Consider the following 20894-nt stretch of genomic DNA (forward strand, 5'->3'; position numbering starts at 1 on the left):
TATATATATATATATATATATATATATATATATATATATATATAAGATCAAATAAAATTGGAAATATCCCAAGTGACCAACAACAGAACAACAATGTATCTGTACAATGGCTGTAGTTCTGCCATCAGAAATCATATTATTTAAAAATTTTAGTCACATGATATATCAAGTAAAGGTAAGAGATTTTATAAACACACACATAAAGACAAAAAAGATAATACAAAATATGTTTTTGGCAGCTACAATGAGATGGTCAAAGGGTTGGTAGTTTCTCATTGTTTTTCAATATTTTCTAAATTTTCCACAATTCCACGTGTTCTATTCATAATAAGAATAAAATGGCTTCTTTTCTTTTTTTAGATTTTATTTTTTTATTTGACAGAAAGAGAGAGAGCACAAGTAGGCAGAGGGAAAGGGAGAAGCAGGCTCCCCGCTGAGCAGGGAGCCATATGTGGGACTCCATATCAGGACCCTGAGATCACAACCTGAGCCGAAGGAAGATACTTAACTGACTGAGCCACCAGGTGCCCCAGAAAAAATCTTTTCAGTAGAAATGGAAGTAAATGTTGCCTTTACACAGTTAAGTGTTCATTGGGACTGACTGCAGGTAATGACCAAGATTTTCCATTTGAGGGGTTCCTGGCTGTCTCTGTTGATAGAGCACGTGACTCTTGATCTCGGGTTGTGAGTTCAAGTGCCACGTTGGGGGTAGAGATAACTTTAAAAAATTTTTTTTAATTTTAAAAAGAAGTGATTTTCGATTTGAAAGCAACAAGTAAAGCCACAACTTGCAATCGCCCTGTGCTGCGAAGACATGTAAGCTTTCTTAACCAAACTTCTAGATTTTCCCAAGATTCACTGTAGAACAACAAGCTGAAGGGAGATTACAAAGTTTGAACTTGGAAAGGGACAACCTGGTGAATGTTTGAAATATAAATATACATAAATATAAATATATTTTATTTCCTAAGTGATCAGTAAAACTTCTACAGTGATTTTTATTCAGTTATTTTGGGTATCCCATTCTATTTTCTTGCTTTGTTTTCCTCTATTAAAGCTTATTTACTGTGTTTTCACAAAATGCTTAGACTCTTAAATCTAGATAAAATTTATAGGCATCTTTATTTATATATATTTTTAAAGATTTTATTTATTTGACAGAGAGAGAGATCAGAAGTAGGCAGAGAGGCAGGCAGAAAGAGAGGGGGAAGCAGGCTCCCTTCTGAGCAGAGAGCCCGATGCGGGGCTCGATCCCAGGACCCTGAGATCATGACCTGAGCGGAAGGCAGAGGCTTAACCCACTGAGCCACCCAGGCACCCCTATAGGCATCTTTAAAGAGCTGTTTGTATTTTTTTTTTAATTCTAAAATATTCATATAGGAGATATAGAATGAAATAGTTTCTAATGAGATGTTTATACCCCCTTCTGCCTTGTTCCTCTTCCTGGCACCCAAAGTTGTTCAAAAGTAATTCCCAAGGGGTGCCTGGGTGGCTCAGTTGGTTTAGTGTTGAATTCTTGTTTTCCTTTCAGGTTGTAATCTCAGTCAGGGTCCCGGGATCAAGCCCCATGGTGTCAGACTCTGTGCTCAGTGGACAGTCTGTGGGAGATTCTTTCCTCTTCTCTCTTTCCCTCCCTGTGATTGCCCGTGCTCTCTCTCTCTCTCAAATAAATAAATAAATCTTAAAAAATAAAAAAGTGGGGTGCCTGAGTGGCTCAGTTGTTAAGCGTCTACCTCCGTCTCAGGTCATGAGCTCAGAGTCCCAGGATGGAGCCCCCGATGGAGGCCTACATTGGGCTCCCTGCTCAGCAGGAAGCCTGCTTTTCTCTCTCTGACTCCCCCTGCTTGTTTTCCCTCTCTCACTGTGTCTGTCTCTGTCAAATAAATAAATAAAATTTTTTTAAAAATAAAAAAGTAATTTCCAAACTTGCTTACTGGGAATTGAAAATTAATGCTGGGGGAGGGTGGTGTTGGTTGGGAGGGGTGTGGTGTTGGTGGTCTAGGAACTTGATTTTTTTTTTTTTTTAAGATCTTTATTTGTTTATTTGAAAGAGAAAGTATGAGCAGGGGAGAGGCAGAGGGAGAAGTAGGCTCCCCACTGAGCAGGGAGCCCAACTCAGGGCTCTATCCCAGGACCCTGGTATCACAACCTGAGCCAAAGGCAGAAACTAAATCTACTTATCTCCCCAGGTGCCCCTAGGAACTTGATATTTAAAATATTTTCTATAAACTATTCATCAGAGAGCTGATTTCTGAATTAAGGGCCCCCTTTGCCTCCTCACCTCCTGATCATGATTATCAACCCACATGTTAAACACACACACACACACACACACACACACACACCAGTCCCTATTCTCAGTAATCCTGCACATTGGTGCCTGCAAATTATCAAACACACTCCATGTGCTGAGTGCTAGTATAGGCCTTGGATCCAGGAAGATGAATTAGACACGATCCTTGCCCTCAGCATCATCTGAAAGGTAACCCTTCCTCCTCAAATGTTTCATTGCTTCCACAGTCAGTAGATTGGAGTCGAAACTCTTCTGAGTGGGACTTTGAGCTGGAGCCCAGCGGATCTTTCCTCCCTCAAATCCCACTATGCCCTCCTGCCTCTTCTCCCAGGAAACTTAGGTTCTAACCATGGGGCTATTTGTCATTTCCCAAATATCGCTGCTGTTCCCTCCATCTATAATGTCTTTCTTTGACCAAAAAGCCGTATTATCACAAGCCCAATTAAAATCCTGCCTCTCTTCCAATGTCACTCTGTATGTTCCAGTAAGAATCACCCTCTTTTGGGGCACTTGCCTGGCTTAGTCGATGGAACATGTGACTCTTGATCTTGGAGTTGTGAGTTTGAGTCCTGCATTGAGATTACTTAAAATTAAAATCCTAAAAAAAAGAATTACCCTCTTTTGGTTTCTGCCCCTTCCATTAGCATTGTTTCTCCAGTAAAGCATTTCTTACTATCTGCCTTGCCTCTGTCTCTACCAGCAAATCACATGTTCCTATATAACCCTAATGGTCGTATCTTTGAATTCCTTATGACATCTCCTAGCACAGTGTCCCATACAAAATAGGCAACTGATGTTTGGTGAACTCAATTTTGTTCATTATATACACAAAAGGTAAAATTAAGAATAAAAGTTTGATAGAAGGCCTTCTAAAAAGGTAGAAGAAATAAGAGAAACAGCACCATTTATAACATTTACAACCAATATCGTATTAATTGATTCAGGCAAGAATTAATGAAAGCTAAAATAATTGGGCAAAATTCTGATGAGCAATAAGATACTTACATAGTCATAAAGTATTTCCTCATGGATAAGGTATTAATTACCACGGGAAAAGTGGTAACTTACCATAATAGAAAAACTTGACGGATACTACCCTAAGCAAAGATCAAAATTAACATCATCAGGGGTTTCTGGCTAGCTCAAACAGTAGAACAGGAAACTCTTAAAATCACAGTAGTTAGTTTAAGCCTCACACTCGGGGTAGAGGTTACCTTAAAAAAAAAAAATTAAATCGTCATTAATGGGACAAACTGACTTTGTGTCCCTCCTGATGTGATGAACTGAGAAGGATGAAACATTACTTACCTTGTATTCCTACCAAAAATTCATACCCTGAATCCAACCAGGAAGAAAGATCAGACAAATTCAGATTTAGGAACTTTCTACAAACCCACCCTACTGTACTCTTCCAAAATATAAATATCATGAAAGATCAAAGAAAGGCTCAGCAACAGTTTTTTTTTTTTTTTTTTTTTAAGATGTCTATAATCCTGTTTGATCAGATGTGGTGGGGGGAGACTGTTATAGGGAACATTATTGGGGGTAATTAGCAAAATTTGAGTATGGAGAATGGTACATTCTAAACTTTATAACATAACTCTATCTAAGAGAATGTCTTTGGGGCACTGGGTGGCTCAGTCAGTGGAGCATGCAATTTCTGATCTCAGGGTTGGAAGTATGAGCCCCACACTGGGTACAGAGATTACTTAAAAATAAAATCTTTAAAAAGGGTAAAGAATATCCTTGTTCTTAGAACATGCACCCTAAATATTTATGGATAAAAGGTCAAGATGTGGGGCACCTGGGTGGCTCAGTCGTTAAGCTTCTGCCTTCCATTCAGGTCATGATCCCAGAACCCTGGGATTGAGTCCCACATCTGGCTCCTTGCTCCTTGGGAAGCCAGATTCTCCTTCTCCCACTCCCTCTGCTGTATTCCCTCTCTCGCTGTGTCTCTCTCTGTCAAATAAATAAATAAAATCTTAAAAAAAAAAAAAAGTCAAGATGTTTGCAACTAACAGTTGAATTTACCAAGCCCCCTCCATAAAAGTGTGTGTGTGTGTGTGTGTGTGTGTGTGTGTGTGTGTGTGTAGGGGGTAGGGAGAGAAACAGAGAGCAGATGTGGCAAAATGGTGATTGGCGTATCTGGGTAAAAGGTATACGGCTATTCTTTGTTTATTTTTGCAACTTTTTATGTAATTTTGAAAGGATTTTGAAATTAAAGAAAAACAAAAGTTTGGGAACTATTTGATTTACTTCAAAAGATAAGATTCTACTTTCTGGAACTGTTTTTCACAGACTTGTATTTGTAGCAATCTTAGAGTTAAATCCAAGCCAACTCTTCACAAACCCAAAAGTAACTCCATCTTAGTTAAATCACATCCCTCCCCTCAGCCTTCACGGACCTAGCATTTCTGTCATGATGGCTCTGATGTCCTGGGTATCATCACCATCACTGCACTTGTTAAATTTGCTTTCATTATATTCCATGCTGCATTCATATTTGTTTCCCCAGTCTGGTCTCTGCCAAGTAGAGCCATAAAAAAAATGGTATGACTGAATGAAGAACACACACACACACACACACACACACACACACACGGTAAGCACTGGGTGAAGTTATGAATCAAAGACTGACCTTGAGTTAATAATGGTTGAAGCAATGAAATATCAATCTTTTTTTCATGTTGTTTAGATTTGGTTTTGCCTTTTTATCTTGAAAAACAAAAAAATAGACCCCAAAACTGCTGTGAAGTCAGGGTTCCGCTTCAGTGGGCCCATGTTACATCCCAATAAGTGCTGTGATTGTGTTTGAGAAGACAGATGTCAGATAGTATGAAATAAAGACCTATATATCAGGGAATTAGTTGGACTTCGGAGATGTGTCTTTCAAATTTGAAAACTACTAGATTCTTCTTTGTGCCACCAGGGAATTTTGAGAAAATCAGATCCTTAATATTGTTCACAGCTTTATTTTTGAGGGTTTTTTTTTGTTGTTGTTGTTGTTATTTATACTTTCTTTTTTGTTGTTGTTTTTTATATTTTTGAGGTTTTAATTGATTTTTTTTTTAAGATTTTCTTTCTTTATTTGGCAGAGAGAGACACAGTGAGAGGGGGAACACAAGCAGGGCGGGGGGGAGAGGGAGAAACAGGCTTCCTGCTGAGCAGAGATCCCGGTGAGGGGCTCGATCCCAGCACCCGGGGATCATGACCTGAGCCAAAGGCACGCACTTAACAACTGAGCCACCAAGGTGCCCCTATATTTGAGGTTTTAAATCTAGACTTTAAGAGCAGATGTAACCTAATGACAAATTGTAACAAAAGACCAATCACACAAAGAAAATGAAGAAATGGGTAGGCAAATTGCCCATAGTGTGTATGTATAGTGAGTAGGGGGCAGATTCAGTATTTCCTTATAAAAAATTTTTTAAAGCAGCCAACAAATATTTACTAGATTCCTACTATGTGTAAAACATGGAAAATGATGGTAAAAGCAAGGTCGTTTAGTGGAATAGCTTCCCAATAGCTTCCCACCTGGTTGAAGTTACAAAAGATGCACGCACAAAATAAATTCCTCGTGTGTGAATGAACGGTCAACAAGGAGAAAGGAGATCACCGTGGAAACTGATTCGTGGATTGTCCCTTAAAGAAAAGACAAGATTTGACAAAACAGCAGCTAGAAGCAAAGGGGAGGGAATTCTAGGCGAGAATTGGCATGACACTAAGGGTCTAAATCACAAGTTGCGTAGACCGGTGAGAACAGAGGGCACATGGATTCATCAAATCCAGTTTCTACATGCTGTATAAAGAATTTATGTAATACAAAAAAAGAAGAAGAAGAAGAAGAAGAAGAAGAAGAAGAAGAAGAAGAAGAAGAAGAAGAAGAAGAAGAAGAAGAAGGAGAAGAAGGAGAGGAAGAAGAAGAATTTATGTAATACAGTGTAGGAGAATGTCTAACACAATGGAGAGTCTCATGAATCAATGTGACCATAATATTAAAAGACAAGTGACCCCTCAACTTCCAACCACCCAAAATGGTAAGTGACTATCTGGGAGAAAATGTTTGCAACAAAGGATTCATATCCACTGTCATAAAAGAGATCTTGAAAAATCTGTAAGGCAAAGAGAACCCAAAAGAAAATTAGGCGACCATGGTAAATAGCAATTTACAGAAGAAGATATACCCATGGCTGACAAACATATGAAGAGAGTCTCCACCTCAGTACTTTGGAGAAATGCTAACCAAAACAGCAATGGAGGGGCACCTGGGTGGTTCAGTGGGTTAAAGCCTCTGCCTTGGGCTCAGGTTATGATCCTAGGGTCCTGGGATGGAGCCCTGCTTGGGCTCTCTGCTCAGTCGGGAGACTGCTTCCTCCTCTCTCTGCCTGCCTCTCTGCCTATGTGTGATCTCTGTCTGTCAAATAAATAAATAAATAAATCTTAAAAAAAAAACAAAAAACAGCAATGGAATACCATCTTTGCTCAACCAATGTACAGAAATGATTCAGTGAGACTGGAGGGAAACTGGAAGTCTCATAATGTTAGTAAAAATATAATTTTGTATGATTTTGTATGTTTATCTGTACAGAGGGCACTCTAGAGTATCTAATGAAAAGGTACAATTTTCATATGCTTTGAAATTCTGCTTTTAGGAATTCATTCCTCAAAATCGCTTAAATGCACAAAGATAGATAAACACATCACAATGTTTATTGAAGCATTATTTGTAATGAGAAAAAATTCTCCACCATTTAAATATTAAACAATAAGCACCATAATGATTAAGTAAATTCTAGTATATTCACATCATGGAATCCTATCCAGCAATTTTAACAAACCAAGTAACTATATCTGTAGTGACATGAAAAGATTTCTAAAGGCGCGACAATTTTTAAAAATGTCAGTGGTTCATGCTATTTCATGGCGCCATTTACATAAATAATTTATATGAAATATACATTATCTAAAATGTCTAACATGGGGTGCCTAGGTGGCTTAGTTGGTTAAGGATCAGATTCTTGATCTCAGCTCAGGTCCTGATCTCAGGGTCATGTGTTCAAGCCCGACACTGGGCTCCATGCTGAGTGTGGAGCCTACCTAAAAATAAAAAAATTAAAAAAAAAAATGACTAACACAAAATTATCAATAGTTTTCCTCTGGGGAGAGGCAAGAGATTGGGGGTTATGGATGGCAGGGAGAGAGGCTGCTACCCATGTCCTGACAGCAATTAAGACATCAGTATTGCCGTCTTGGAATGGACATTATTGACAATTCCATGAATAAAGTAGCCTACCTTCATGAATGTCCTAAAACTAGGGAAATAAGCCCGGATTCATGGAATTTATTGGCCTGAAAAGAATCAGAGGATTTATCTATCTCAAAAAAACAATTTTGGGGGACCTGGATGGCTTAATCAGTGAAGGGTCTGCTTTAGGCTCCGGTCATGATCCCAAGGTCCTGGGACAGAGTTCCGCATCTGGCTCCCTGCTCAGCGGGGGGCCTGCCCCTCCTCCCACTTGTTCTCCTGTTCTCTCTCTCTCTTTCCTCTCATGCACACTCTTTCTCTCAAATAAATAAATAAATAAAATCTTTTTTAAAAAAATCTTTCAATTTAGAAGAAATGAAAAATCTATTATTAAATAAACATTTACTGAGTGACACGAATTCTGCTAATGAGCACTGGGAATCCAAAGGGGACCAAAAGCATTACTAAATGTTAACAATAAAATACTATAAAAACCCAGAAGATAAAGTATTACCTGTGCCAGCTAATCAAGGAAGGCTTCCCAGAGGAAGAGACCTATGAGAAGGGCTCTGAAGAATTTGAAGTCAGTTTTTTGATGCAAGACCAGTAATCTTCCACAGCATGACCCTCAGGCTTCTATGCTAGGAACATAGAAAGTAAGAAGTAATTAAAAATAATTTCATATTTCTAAAGGGAAGTCATTCATAAAAAGAGAGGCCTTGTGTCTACCTAATTAAAAATATGTATTTGAGGGACACCTGGGTGGCTCAGTCAGTTGGGCCGCTGCCTTCGGCTCAGGTCATGATCCCAGGGTCCTGGGACTGAGCCCTGCATCGTGCTCCTGGCTCAGCAGGGAGCGTGCTTCTCTCTCCGCCTTTGCCTGCCGCTCTGCCTGCTTGTGTGCTCTCTCTCTCTCTCTCTCTGACAAATAAATAAATAAATAAATAAAATCTTTAAAAAACAGATGTATTTGAGTGACCCCTGGCTGGCTCAGTTGGAAGAGCACGTGACGCTTGATCTTGGGGTCTTGAATTGGTCTGGGTGTAGTAATTACTTTAAAAAAATCTTTAAAAAAGAGAAAAAAAAAAACCCTATATCTATGTCTGCCTATTTGTATGAAACTAAGTGTAGTTTCTCAATATAACATATATAAATATATATATGTATATACATGCAAAATATATATACACATATATACTGCAAGATACAATGCTATCTGGAAGTAGCTCCTGAAAAGATGTCAACAGAATCATCAGTATCATGCTTGCTAAGAGTCTTTTGCTAAGTCAGTTTAGGGGATCAAATCCTTTCAATTTTCCTGCTTAATCACTTTAGGTTGATAACATCCCTGGAAAATCTCTCTTTCTCTCTCATTACAGGTACCCGTTTATCTATAATGACTTTTGCCCCCACAGAGCATCCTGTTATGCTTTTCCTTGTTTATTATTTACTATTTATATTATTATTTACTATTTATTTGGTGAGCTGGTCAAATGTGTTTAATTTTATGCCTCTAGTAATACGCCATCATTGGAATTACTGGGTGGCTTTTGGGGGCATTTATGAAAAGTAAGTAGGGAAGCACTGTGTCAGCTGTGTGACATTCGATCTACATAGTCTGTCCTGACATGTCCTCAAGCACATACGTGGCACTCTTATGGGACACTAAGCCGCAGCCCCAGACGTTTAACTAAGGAGGCAAGCCGCCTCTCAGGAGTTCATGTTTTGCAAAGAAACAGCCATAATACATTTTTATGATAGCTTGGTAAATCTCTTAAAGAAAAGGGAGAGGTTTATGGCAGAAACGGTGATAAAGCTTTAATGACATGTGTGTGGTTAACTCTGTTTCAGCCATTCAAGTTAACTTCTACCTATATTTATGGGCTCCATTGCATAACATATGAAGTTTGCAGGAAGTACCCGGAAGATAAGGTTACATAGACCAGTTATTTAAGTTTGAAAGCAAACCACAGCTCCTGCTGGGAAACTAGTTTATAGACAATTTTGTAACACAAGTGAATACGTCATTCATTTTCTTTTAATTTTTTCCTTATCTTATAGTTAACAGCAGGCGATTAATCATTGTTTGAATGGGCAGCATCGTGAGTTAACCCAAGAAAGCAGCTTCAGGGATTGATTAGCTGAAAAGTTAGCAAATTATATTATAAACATGAAGATAAACATTTGATGAGTTTCAAACCACCCCAAGCAAAGGGATGATTTGCTCTTATCGTGATGTCCTACTAGACCATGGTTTCCTTCATGAGCTGCATTCAGTAATGAGAACATTTCTACTGACAAATATGACTTGATCAATAGACCTTGCATTTGCCACAAGAAATGACCTTTGTGGTTAATGTATAACTAATTATTGTTCTTCCTCTGCAGTAGCCTACATTTTACAGTACAGAGATAGGCTGTGTACGCTAAGCACGGTAAAACACTAAAACATGTCAAATGCTAGTTGTACACCTTCCTAGTGGGATTATGTGTGGCACTGTATGACGCCAGTGATACATTTGTGCTCTGCTCACCTAGCATTTCAGTCCTTGCTGAATGCAATCCAACTTTCGCCATAATATTTAGACACTTAGAAAAATCAAGGATGTTCTTCTTACACATTAGGGCGGGGGCGGGGGAGAGACCTCTAATGGTGACAACGGAGGTGTTGAATGATAATGTGTGTAGGAAAGAAACTACTCCATTCTAACGAAAGCAAATTACCCTGAAATCTTTGTTGTGGAAAATTAAAACTAATGACCTGTTCGCGTTGTAATGCAGAATCGCCTATAACCGTATTTCCCAGTGTGAGATGCAGTTTATTTTCAAACGTAAATAACTTGTCCATTCAATAATTTGCTTTTCCCCATTACTGCGAGAGAGCCATTTACAACAGCCACCTTCCTATTCCATTAATTGTCAACGCCAATCCAAAGGAGTTCCATTCTTTTCCCTCTGATAATTTTAATAGATGAAACGATTTGAAAAAAAAAAAAAAAGCGTTCCTGTTTCTGAGGCTCTACCTTTGAAATAGATGTAAATAAAATGTGCCACCTTATTAAGTTTGAAATGGCCTGGTACCTGTTTTTCCTTGACCTTGTAGGGGTTTTCGGTGACAAGTGAATTAACCAGGAGAGGGAGGTTCCTTGAGGGGGGCCAGTAACACTCTATTGTGTGGGCTTGCACCTAGCAAAGCATTTAGATTAGGCTGCGGAGGGAACAAAGCGAGGTATACCCTCTCCAGCTTCGGGTAAACAAGATTATTGTCCCCCATCCCTGCTGCTTGGAATGAATGCAATGCTGCAAAGCTAATTGTTGTCATAATTAGGAAACACACACACACACACACACACACACACACACACACACACAACTTGGAATGTGCTAATTCAATATGGCTTAGACTTCAGAGATAGTCCTCCTGTATACCGGTGTGATTGGCCCTATTCATAGTTTTTAAATGTAAGTTTAAATGTTATCACGATCCTGGAAAAAAATCCTCCAAGTGGGAAGGAGCCTCTGGCATCAGGTGTTAAGTGCTTCACGGTCTCGAGCAGTCCAGCCAGGTGAGGAGAAAATCCCATCTGGGAGTATAATACGATGTAAGATCACACGCACAAATCGGTGGAAAGGTTCTCTTCTTAGACCAGGCCTTGCTTGGCACACAGGCTTTGCCTCACACCATTTCATCAAATACGCAACTTTCAAACCACCTCCCCATAAGGAGATTTCATTTTGCTGTTGAGAAATCCTTCCTCCTATCTAGCTAAATCGCCCGATCCGCATTGTAGCAATCCCATTTCTTCACATCTTCAGCAACATCTAACATTCTATATTAACATGTGTTTTCGTCCAACAACAACAAAATTAAAATGGAACAACTTAAAAAGAAAAAAAAAAAAGTATTTCCTTCTCTCCATAATGCACTCATATATTGTGATGGGAATCATTTAGTTGGTCTCAAATGAAAATGAAACATTTTAGGACTCAAACATTAAGTGGTGGATTCCCGTGGGGGTACGTCTTAAATGTAAAGACTGGAGAGGACAGACTTCTGAGCTCCCAGCAAAATTATGATTAACAGGTTAGCCGGTACATCTCAGTCAAGGCCTTACATTTTGTTGCTTGCTTTATAGGGAAAAGAGGACATTTTAAAGATTTAGATCTTGCTCTTCAATAAGGTAACTATTTTGACCGATGTGCACATTAATCAAAACACTAATAATTATAGCTTTTTACTGCTTGGCCTAGAAGAATTTTTCTACTGTAATTAGATTTGAAGGGGAACTAGAGCAGACCGTCAGTAAAATGCTGTCACAAATTCCCTCCAAAACTGATTGCCTGTAATTAAGGTGCATTTACAGATCTGATATTCCTTAAAAGAATCATTAACATTACAAAGACCAATTATTCATGGTCAAACAAAGGAGATTCAGATTCTCTGATCAAAGCGGTAATCTCTTTACAATTGTTATTTTTGAAGTATCTTCAAACAGAACAAACACACATCGACTATGTAAACAGGGATAGCTGTGGGCTAATCTGCTGTTTCCAGGATCCCATGGTTTTCCCACAAGGCTCAAATTCGGTTGGGTATATACCTCGCTTTCCATGCTGAGGAACAGTAACTTTTTACGAGGGAAAATTCCAAATATTGTTTTGAGAATTGAAACCGTCCTAGTGTCAAGGTCATCGGACATTGTTAATGTCACCTTGTTCATTTTTCAAAGTTGCTTGCTTGGAGCACGTCAACAAGCTCGTTAAATGATCAAAGGCAGAGAAACAAAGACACTCATGGAGTGCAAGAGAACTGACTTCGGTGTGAGAAAATCTTAATTTGCATCTGGCCCCTTCTCTTGCTGTATGGCATTGGAGTCAATTCCCTTAACCACTCCAGACCTTTCCCTGTAAACGAAAAAGACGGGTCCCAGCACAAGTTTAACCTTGTTGGTTGTGAAGGCCAAAAGATCCCTCAGGCAGGAGGAAGCTTTCGGTAAACCTTAAAGCACTTCCAAAGACAAGCATGTTACTTGAAATAAGAATATATGTTTTGGGGCAGCTGGGTGGCTCAGTTGGCTAAGCAACTGCCTTCAGCTCAGGTTGTGATTCTGGAGTCCTAGGGTTGAGTCCCATATCGGGCTCCCTGCTCAGCGGGGAATCTGCTTCTTCCTCTGACCCTCCCCCGTCTCATGCTCTTTCTCATTCTCTTTCAAATAAATAAATCTTTAAAATATATATATATATGTTTTGAAATCTCGTTGTATTTTTGGATTGACATCCTTGGAGTCCCAAAGAGTAAAAATTTTAAAAAGACAAAAACAAAAACAAAAAAACCCTAACACTTATGACACTTCAAGCCAAATGTGCTTCATGAAACTCTAGCTCTGCGGTTCAAGAGAGTTAGAGGGAGTTCTTCTCTAAAGGGCTCCTTAGAACCCTTAGAATCTCGGACAGAATCTCCGTAGTACGAGACACAAGACGTCTGCCAAACATTTGACAGAACTGCTTTCTCCTCGGGCTGTTGGAGGGACGAGTGCTCCTTTGAAAACACTTTGAGAATTATTGCCTTCTGGTGTGCTGCTGATTTAGTTGGGTGGGGAGTGCTTAGATGCTCAAGCAAATCTACTTTTCAGTCTCAGCAGAGTGTCCTAAAATAAATCACAGCAGAAGGAGTTTGCAACAATCTGCCACTTTGAGACCGTAGAGTTAGCAGTTCCCCCGTTTATAACCTGAGCGACTTTAGGTAGTTTTGGAAAGCTCTCCATGTCTTACTAGTTTCATCTGTAAGATAGAGGTAATATTTACTGCATTAAGTTGTGGTCCAAATCAAATAAATCCCTTTAAGAAATGATAAATGGTAGGTTCAATGTTCTCATTCTTTTCTTCAGAAATGTCTAAGTTAAAAGAGTGACCTTCTCTAGGTCACATAGCAACTCAGTGACATTGTTAGAAAGGGACCAGAAGTTTAGATACTACTGTCGTTTGGATTCACCTCTGTTGAAATTCTAGAATCATTTATTAAAGAGGTGACTTGTAAGAAGAAAAGGAATGGTCACTAGGGACCAATATTATTTCAATATAAACAAGTTGGACCCACGTACGAGGAGCATTTTTTCTTTGGCAGTGGTGTTATTAGATTCATAGCCAGGGGTGGAATGCCAGAGGCAGGAGAAAAAAATATCTTTAGTTGTTCTTGTGGATAAGATGGTTATATGTAAAGCAGCCCAGAGTCCAGCAAGATTTATTTATAGGTATTTGAAAAAACTGTACCCAGAGAGTGACTTATTTCAACCTGGAAGGAAATGTTAGCATTTATCACAGGGTTCTCTCTTGGAACATTTTAATCAATGATTTGGAAAAAAACAGGGGAGTCACACAAGATCTCAGTTGGGAGCAAAAGCTTATACATTGGATGGCAAAATCAGGAATCAGGAAAGTTCCAATAGGCTAGAATGATGAGTAGAAATGGAAAATTACACTTAATACAGAAAGAAAGACTTTTAAACAATGTTTATTCTTCCAATCCATGAGCATGGAACGCTTTTCCATCTTTTTGTGTCTTCTTCGATTTCTTTCATGAGTGTTCTGTAGTTCCTTGAGTACAGTTCATTTACCTCTTTGGCCAGGTTTGTTCCCAGATATCTTATGGTTCTTGGTGCTATAGTAAATGGAATCGATTCTCTAATTTCCCTTTCTATATTTCCATTGTTAGTGTATAAAAAGCAACTGATTTCTGTACATTGATTTTTGTATTCTGTCACATTACTGAATTGCTGTAGGAGTTCTAGGTTGGGGGTGGAGTCTTTTGGGTTTTCCATATAAAGACTTCTCTTAGGTTCTGAAAATTCAATTTGGGAATGCATCCCAGCTCTCTCACTTATATAAGTCCTGTGAATCTGTTTCCCCATCTCTAAAATGCAGATAATAACTACCTCATGAGTAGGGAGAGTTACATAATACAAAGGGCCCACTTAAGGAGACTTCCCATACAGATCCTGACACATACAGGTCAGGTTGACAAGTATTAGCCCTAGTAGTAGCATCAATCATGACTAATACTACTAGTAATAGTCAAAAAGGTTATGCAGAAAGAGGTTTAGGGGTTTTAACTGACTACAGGTTCAAGAGTAGTGTATATATACTTTGATGAGGATGACAATTATTTAGGTAAGTTCTAAGTAGTTCTAGAACCCCATATTTAGAGACCCAAGGGCAAATGAGAATGCCTCTGTGTAAATGGGGCTGGATGATAAAGAGTTGAGAAATCAAATCACATGAAAAGCAAATGACTTTGCGACATACCTTCGGTAAATTCCTTAAAAACGACAACAAAAACGAACACTTTATCAAAGTATGATTGGTGTACAAAACGTTGTATATACTTTATACATACAACTTGATGAGTTTGGAGGGTAAATTTCTCTTAAATATATTTACAGTTCCTTTAATCCTCTCTATAACTCATTAGGTACATATAATTATCCCAATTTTTACCTTTATTTTTTTAATTATCCCAGTTTAAAGATGAGGAACTAAGGCTTAGGGAAGTTAAGTGATCACACATCTAGGAAGAATTGGTGCTGGAATATGAAGCTGGAATATGAACAGAGGAAATGTTCATAAAACGTCCAAATCAAAGTCGTATTTAGTTGAAGGACAGTCTACAAAATAACTGACATGTACTCTTCAAAAGAAAATGTCAATGTCATAAAAGACAAAGAATGATTGAGGAACTATTCTAGATTAAAGGAGATTTGAGAGATAGGACAAGTGAATGCAATGAATAATTGGAGATTTTCTTAGCATAAAGGCCATGATTGGAACAATTGCTGAGGTCTGCGTAAGGTCTTTAGATTAGATAATTGCATTGTATCAATGTTAATTTCCTGATTTTGATCATTGTCCTGTGCTTCTGTGAAAGAATGTTCTTGCTCTTAAGAGATATTCACGGAGACATTTGGCAGAGAAAAGAAATCATATCTTCAAAGTATTCTCAAAGGGTCAAAACACCAACACCCCCACCAACCAAAAGATGTAGGGGGAAGAAAAAACAAATGTGATGAAATAGTAACAATTGGAGAATCTCTGTAAGGGGTAAATGAGAATTATTTGCAATATTCTTACAACTTCTCTGCAAATCAAAAACGTTTCAGGGCGATGAAAAAAATAATAGATTTAGGAGGAAATATTCCATAGGTAGTTGGTAAAGTGGGACTGAAAGTAGAAGACTCCAAGTATTTATACAGGATGCAGAGATAATATGAAAGTCATATGTGATGACAGTCGATTCATTTCTTTCACCCATTTTCTCAGAAAAATACTTTTCATCATTCAGAATGTTGGAAAAAAATATAGTTGTACTATTAGATTTTACCAACACCTTTTTTCCCCAAAGTGGTGAGGACTTTTCTAACAAACTTATTATTTTAAAGATTTTATTTAGTTACTTTTTATTTCATTTTATTATTATTTTTTAAGATTTTATTTATTTGTCAGAGAGAGCGAGCACAGGCAAACAAGAGTGGCAGGCGGAGGCAGAGGGAGAAGCAGGCTCCCTGCTGAGCAAGGAGCCCACTGTGGGACTTGATCCCAGGACGCTGGGATCATCACCTGAGCCGAAGGCAGCTGCTTAACCAATTGAGCCACGCAGGCATCTCTCATTTTATTATTATTATTTTTTTAAAAGGTTTTATGTATCTACTTGAGAGAGAGCACAAGAATAGGGAGGGGTAGAAGGAGAGCAAGAAGCAGACTCCCTACTGAGCAGGGAGCCTGATATGGGGATCAATTACAGGATCCTGGGATTATGACCTAAGTCAAAGGCAGAAGCTTAAGTGACTGAGCCACTATTTTAGGTTCCCCTATTTTATTATTTTTTAAAAGTAGGCTCCTTGCCCAGTGTGGGGCTCAAACTCTCTACCCTGAGATCATGAGTTGCATGCTCTACTGATTGAGTCAGCCAGGTCCTCTTGATCAAATAAACTTAGTCTTCACTGACTTGGGCAAAACAAGTTCTGTATGTTTGAGCAGAGACCAGAAAGGTATCTCAGGAGGAGAAAGGGTAAAAAAGGGCACTTTACACTATATTATGATATGATTATACAGATCTCCTTAAAAAATAAAAAAAAATCTGGGGTGCCTGGCTGGCTCAGTTGGTAGAGGGTGTGACTCTTGATCTCAGGGTGGTGAGTTCAAGCCCCGTTCTGGGCCGAGAGCTTCCTTAAAATAAATACACATATAAATGTTTAATGTTGTGGAAATGTGAGAGGCTCAATGAATAGCTTCTTGTCTGAACAAATAGGTTAGGAAAACAAAAACAAAAGTGGTGGGTAGAGATTTAAAATATCTTTCTGAAAGAATGTCCAATGGAAAAACGACAGTCTCTTCAACAAATGGTGTTGGGAAAATTGGACAGCCACATGCAGAAGAATGAAACTGGACTATTTCCTTACACCACACACAAAAATAGACTCAAAACGGATGAAAAACCTAAATGGAGATAGGAATCCAACAAAATCCTTGAGGAGAACACAGGCAGCAACCTCCTTGTCCTCAGCGGCAGCAACTTCTTTCTAGAAATATTGCCAAAGGCAAGGGAAGCAAGGGCAAAAATGAACTATTGGGACCTCATCAAGATCAAAGCTTTTGCACAGCAAAGGAAACAGTCCACAAAACCAAAAGACAATTGACAGAATGGGAGAAGATATTTGCAAATGACATATCAGATAAAGGGCTAGTATCCAAAATCTATAAAGAACTTATCAAACTCAACACCCAAAGAACAAATAATCCAATCAAGAAATGGGCAGAACACATGAACGGACATTTCTGCAAAGAAGACATCCAAATGACCAACTGACACATGAAAAAGTGCTCCACATCACTCGGCATCAGGGAAATACAAATCAAAACCACAGTGAGATACCACCTCACACCAGTCAGAATGGCTAAAATTAACAAGTCAGGAAATGATAGATGCTGCTGAGGATGCAGAGAAAGGGGAACCCTCCTACACTGTCGGTGGGAATGCAAGCTGGTGCAGCCACTCTGGAAAACAGTATGGAGGTTCCCCAAAAAGTTGAAAATAGAGCTACCTTATGACCCAGAAATCGCACTACTAGGTATTTACCCCAAAGATACAAATGTAGTGATCTGAAGGGCCACCTGCACAACAATGTTTATAGCAGGAATGTCTACAATAGCCAAACTATGGAAAGAACCTAGATGTCCATCAACAGATGAATGGATAAAGAGGAGGTAGTATGTACACACACACACACACACACACACACACACACACACACACCAGAAATATTATACAGCCATCAAAAAGATGAAATCTGGCCATTTGCAAGAACGTGGTTGGAACTAGATGGTATTATTATGCTAAGTGAAATAAGTCAATCAGAGAAAGACAATTATCATATGATCTCCCTGATATGGGAAATTTGAGAAACAAGACAGAGGATCATAGGGGAAGGGAGGGAAAAATGAAACAAGATGAAACCAGAGAGGGAGACAAACCATAAAAGACTCAATCTCAGGAAACAAACTGAGGGTTGCTGGAGGAGAAGGGGGTGTGAGAGATAAGGTGGCTGGGTGATAGACATTGGGGAGGGTATGTGCTATGTTGAGTGCTATGAATTGTGTAAGTCTGATGAGTCACAGACCTGTACCCCTGAAACAAATAATACATTATATATTGATCTAGAAAATAATTTAAAAAAAACCTTTAAAAATGAAATATCATCTTTCTTATTAATAAACAATATATTGGAGGAAGTAGTTTAATGTGAAGGTCAAGTGGGCCTTCAGCCCTTACCTCTCTCTTACCTCTGTGTCTGACTTACCTGCTCAGCCACAAGGTGATGCCTGTGACTTAGAAGAGGTATAGGAAACCGTTCCAGCAATAGAATAGGTTGGTGCTTTTGTTAAAAAAAAAAAAAAAAAGAAATGGAAAGGAGGAGGAAAGTGATACAAGCACACTCCCTTAAATAAAACATACCAGTCAGGTGGTGGAAAGAGGCAAGAATATTTGGGGAAATTCCTCCTTGTGAAAGATGTGGAGAGGAGGGGGCAGGAAGGCAAGGGAAGATACATTTATTTCTCTGTGATACTTTTTTTCCTCAAAAAAAAAAAAAAATGGAGAAAAACAAAACAAAACACAAGGCTCTTGAGTGAACATTGAAGGATGACTATCCCAGGGGCCAGAGGGTTTAGACAGGAAGTAGTAAGAGATAAAAGCTTAGAAATTCAATCATAGGAAGTGTAGTAAACCCTTTTTTGGGAGGGAGAGTCTTAATTTGGTGATTTAGGCAGAAAACAGATGGCAAGGGATAAATGAGAGGGAAGGAGGTTCCCCTTTTGGTTTTTCCCTTCCTTTGTCCTATCCTCACATGTGGGTATTTGTCAGTATTTTGCCTCTGGAGCTCTGCATTTTGTACTCTGCACTCTTCTTGGACCCTCATGTGCCCACCCATGGACCTCAATATAAAGTAAAGAGTACAGGTATAATGGTGTTAGCTTGGAAGAGAGAAACACCTCTTCTTTTGAGATCAGGGCAAAAAGAAGATGTAAAGATAAAGGGATGAACAATGACCTGTTTTTCTGGGTAACACGGAAGAAAGGGTATCTAATTAGTTAATAAATTTTTTACTGCCACAGATGTTTTCCCCAAAGTTCGTATGTTGAAACCTAATTCCCAACACATTGGTATTTAGAGGTGGACTCTGGGGAGGTGACTAGGTCATGAGGGTCAATCTCTCATGAATATGTTTAGTGCCCCAGAGAGCTCCCTAACCCCTTTTGCAGGCAAAGACACAGCAACAACACACAGATACCCAGGAACCAGGAAATGGGACTCCACCAGACATTGAATTTGCTGGTGCCTTGATCTTGGACTTCCTAGCCACCAGAATGGAGGAATAAATTTCTGGTATTTATAAACCACTGTGTATGGTATTTTGTTATAGCAGCCCAAATGGACTAAGGCATTTTTCCAAACAAAATGCAATATGAATAAAAAAAAAATCAAGAAGCAAATGTCATGTACATTCTTTTCCTCCTTTCTTCCTAACATCCAACAAAATTTTGGGGGGCAATTTTTCTGTGACCGGCACTGTGCTAGGTGCTGGGTATACAGACTGTTTTAGTGGTATGTATATTCTATTTAGGAGGGACAGGCTATGAACAAATAAAAAATAATTAAGAATTTCAGATATTGCTCTAAATAAAATAAAACAGAGATGGAATCTAGAATGGCCAATGTGTATGTGATGAGGAAGGGACTGAACCCAAAGCTTCAAAATACGAATTTAAGGAATTATAAGTCTATATACTGCATAAGCTTAAAAAAACCCTTGTATTTAAAAATTAAATTCAAGAGTATTCACGAGATCAAAGATCATATCAACATCTGTGTAGTTGTGCTGAAGCCACTAACTCCTGATTTTATAAAACCAAAACAAATCAGTATATATTTTTTTAATTTTAATTTTTTTTATTGAAGATTTTCATTTATTTGAGAGAGACAGAGAGAGCTCACATGAGAGGGGGAAGGTCAGAGGGAGAAGCAGACTCCCCGCTGAGCAGGGAGCAAGATGCGGGACTCTATTCTGGGACCCCAGGATCATGACCTGACCCGAAGGCAGTCGCTTAACCAACTGAGCCACCTGGTGACCTCAGTATTAGTTAAAAAACAACAACAACAACAACAACAACAACAAACAACACTCAATTCTGGGGTGCCTGGGTCATTCAGTCATTAGGCGTCTGCCTTTGGTTCACGTCTTGATCCCAGGGTCCTGGGTTCCAGCCCTATGTCCTGCTCCCTGCTCCTAGGGAAGCCAGCTTCTCCCTCTCCCATTCCCCCTGCTTGTGTTCCCTCTTGTGCTGTGTGTCTCTCTCTCTCAAATAAATAAATAAAATCTTTTTTTTTTTTAAACCAAGAAACAAAAAACACTCAATTCTGCATGAATATTTCCTAGAACGATCACATGCTAAATTTTATTTCATCTTTATTGAAACAACAGGTATACAATGAACCTGCAACTTAGGATCCCACATGGAGATGTGGGGTTTTGGCCATATAATTTATTTTGATCAATGCATACACCTTAATCAAACTGATAGAAACTGGACTGTTAATTCTACAATTAATTAAAATACATATATATTTGGGGCATCTGGCTGGCTTAGTTAGCACAGCATGTGACTCTTGATCTTGGGGTTGTGAGTTCAAGCCCCCCACTGGGAAGAGAGATTACTTAGAAATAAAGTCTTAAAAAAAATACATACATACATATTTGTGGGCATTCAGCACCACATGAGTAAAGACATAGCTGTTTTCCCTGCTTG

This window comes from Lontra canadensis, unplaced genomic scaffold, assembly GCF_010015895.1.
Source record: "Lontra canadensis isolate GAN:19392208 unplaced genomic scaffold, GSC_riverotter_1.0 scaffold119, whole genome shotgun sequence".
Classification (NCBI taxonomy): domain Eukaryota; kingdom Metazoa; phylum Chordata; class Mammalia; order Carnivora; family Mustelidae; genus Lontra; species Lontra canadensis.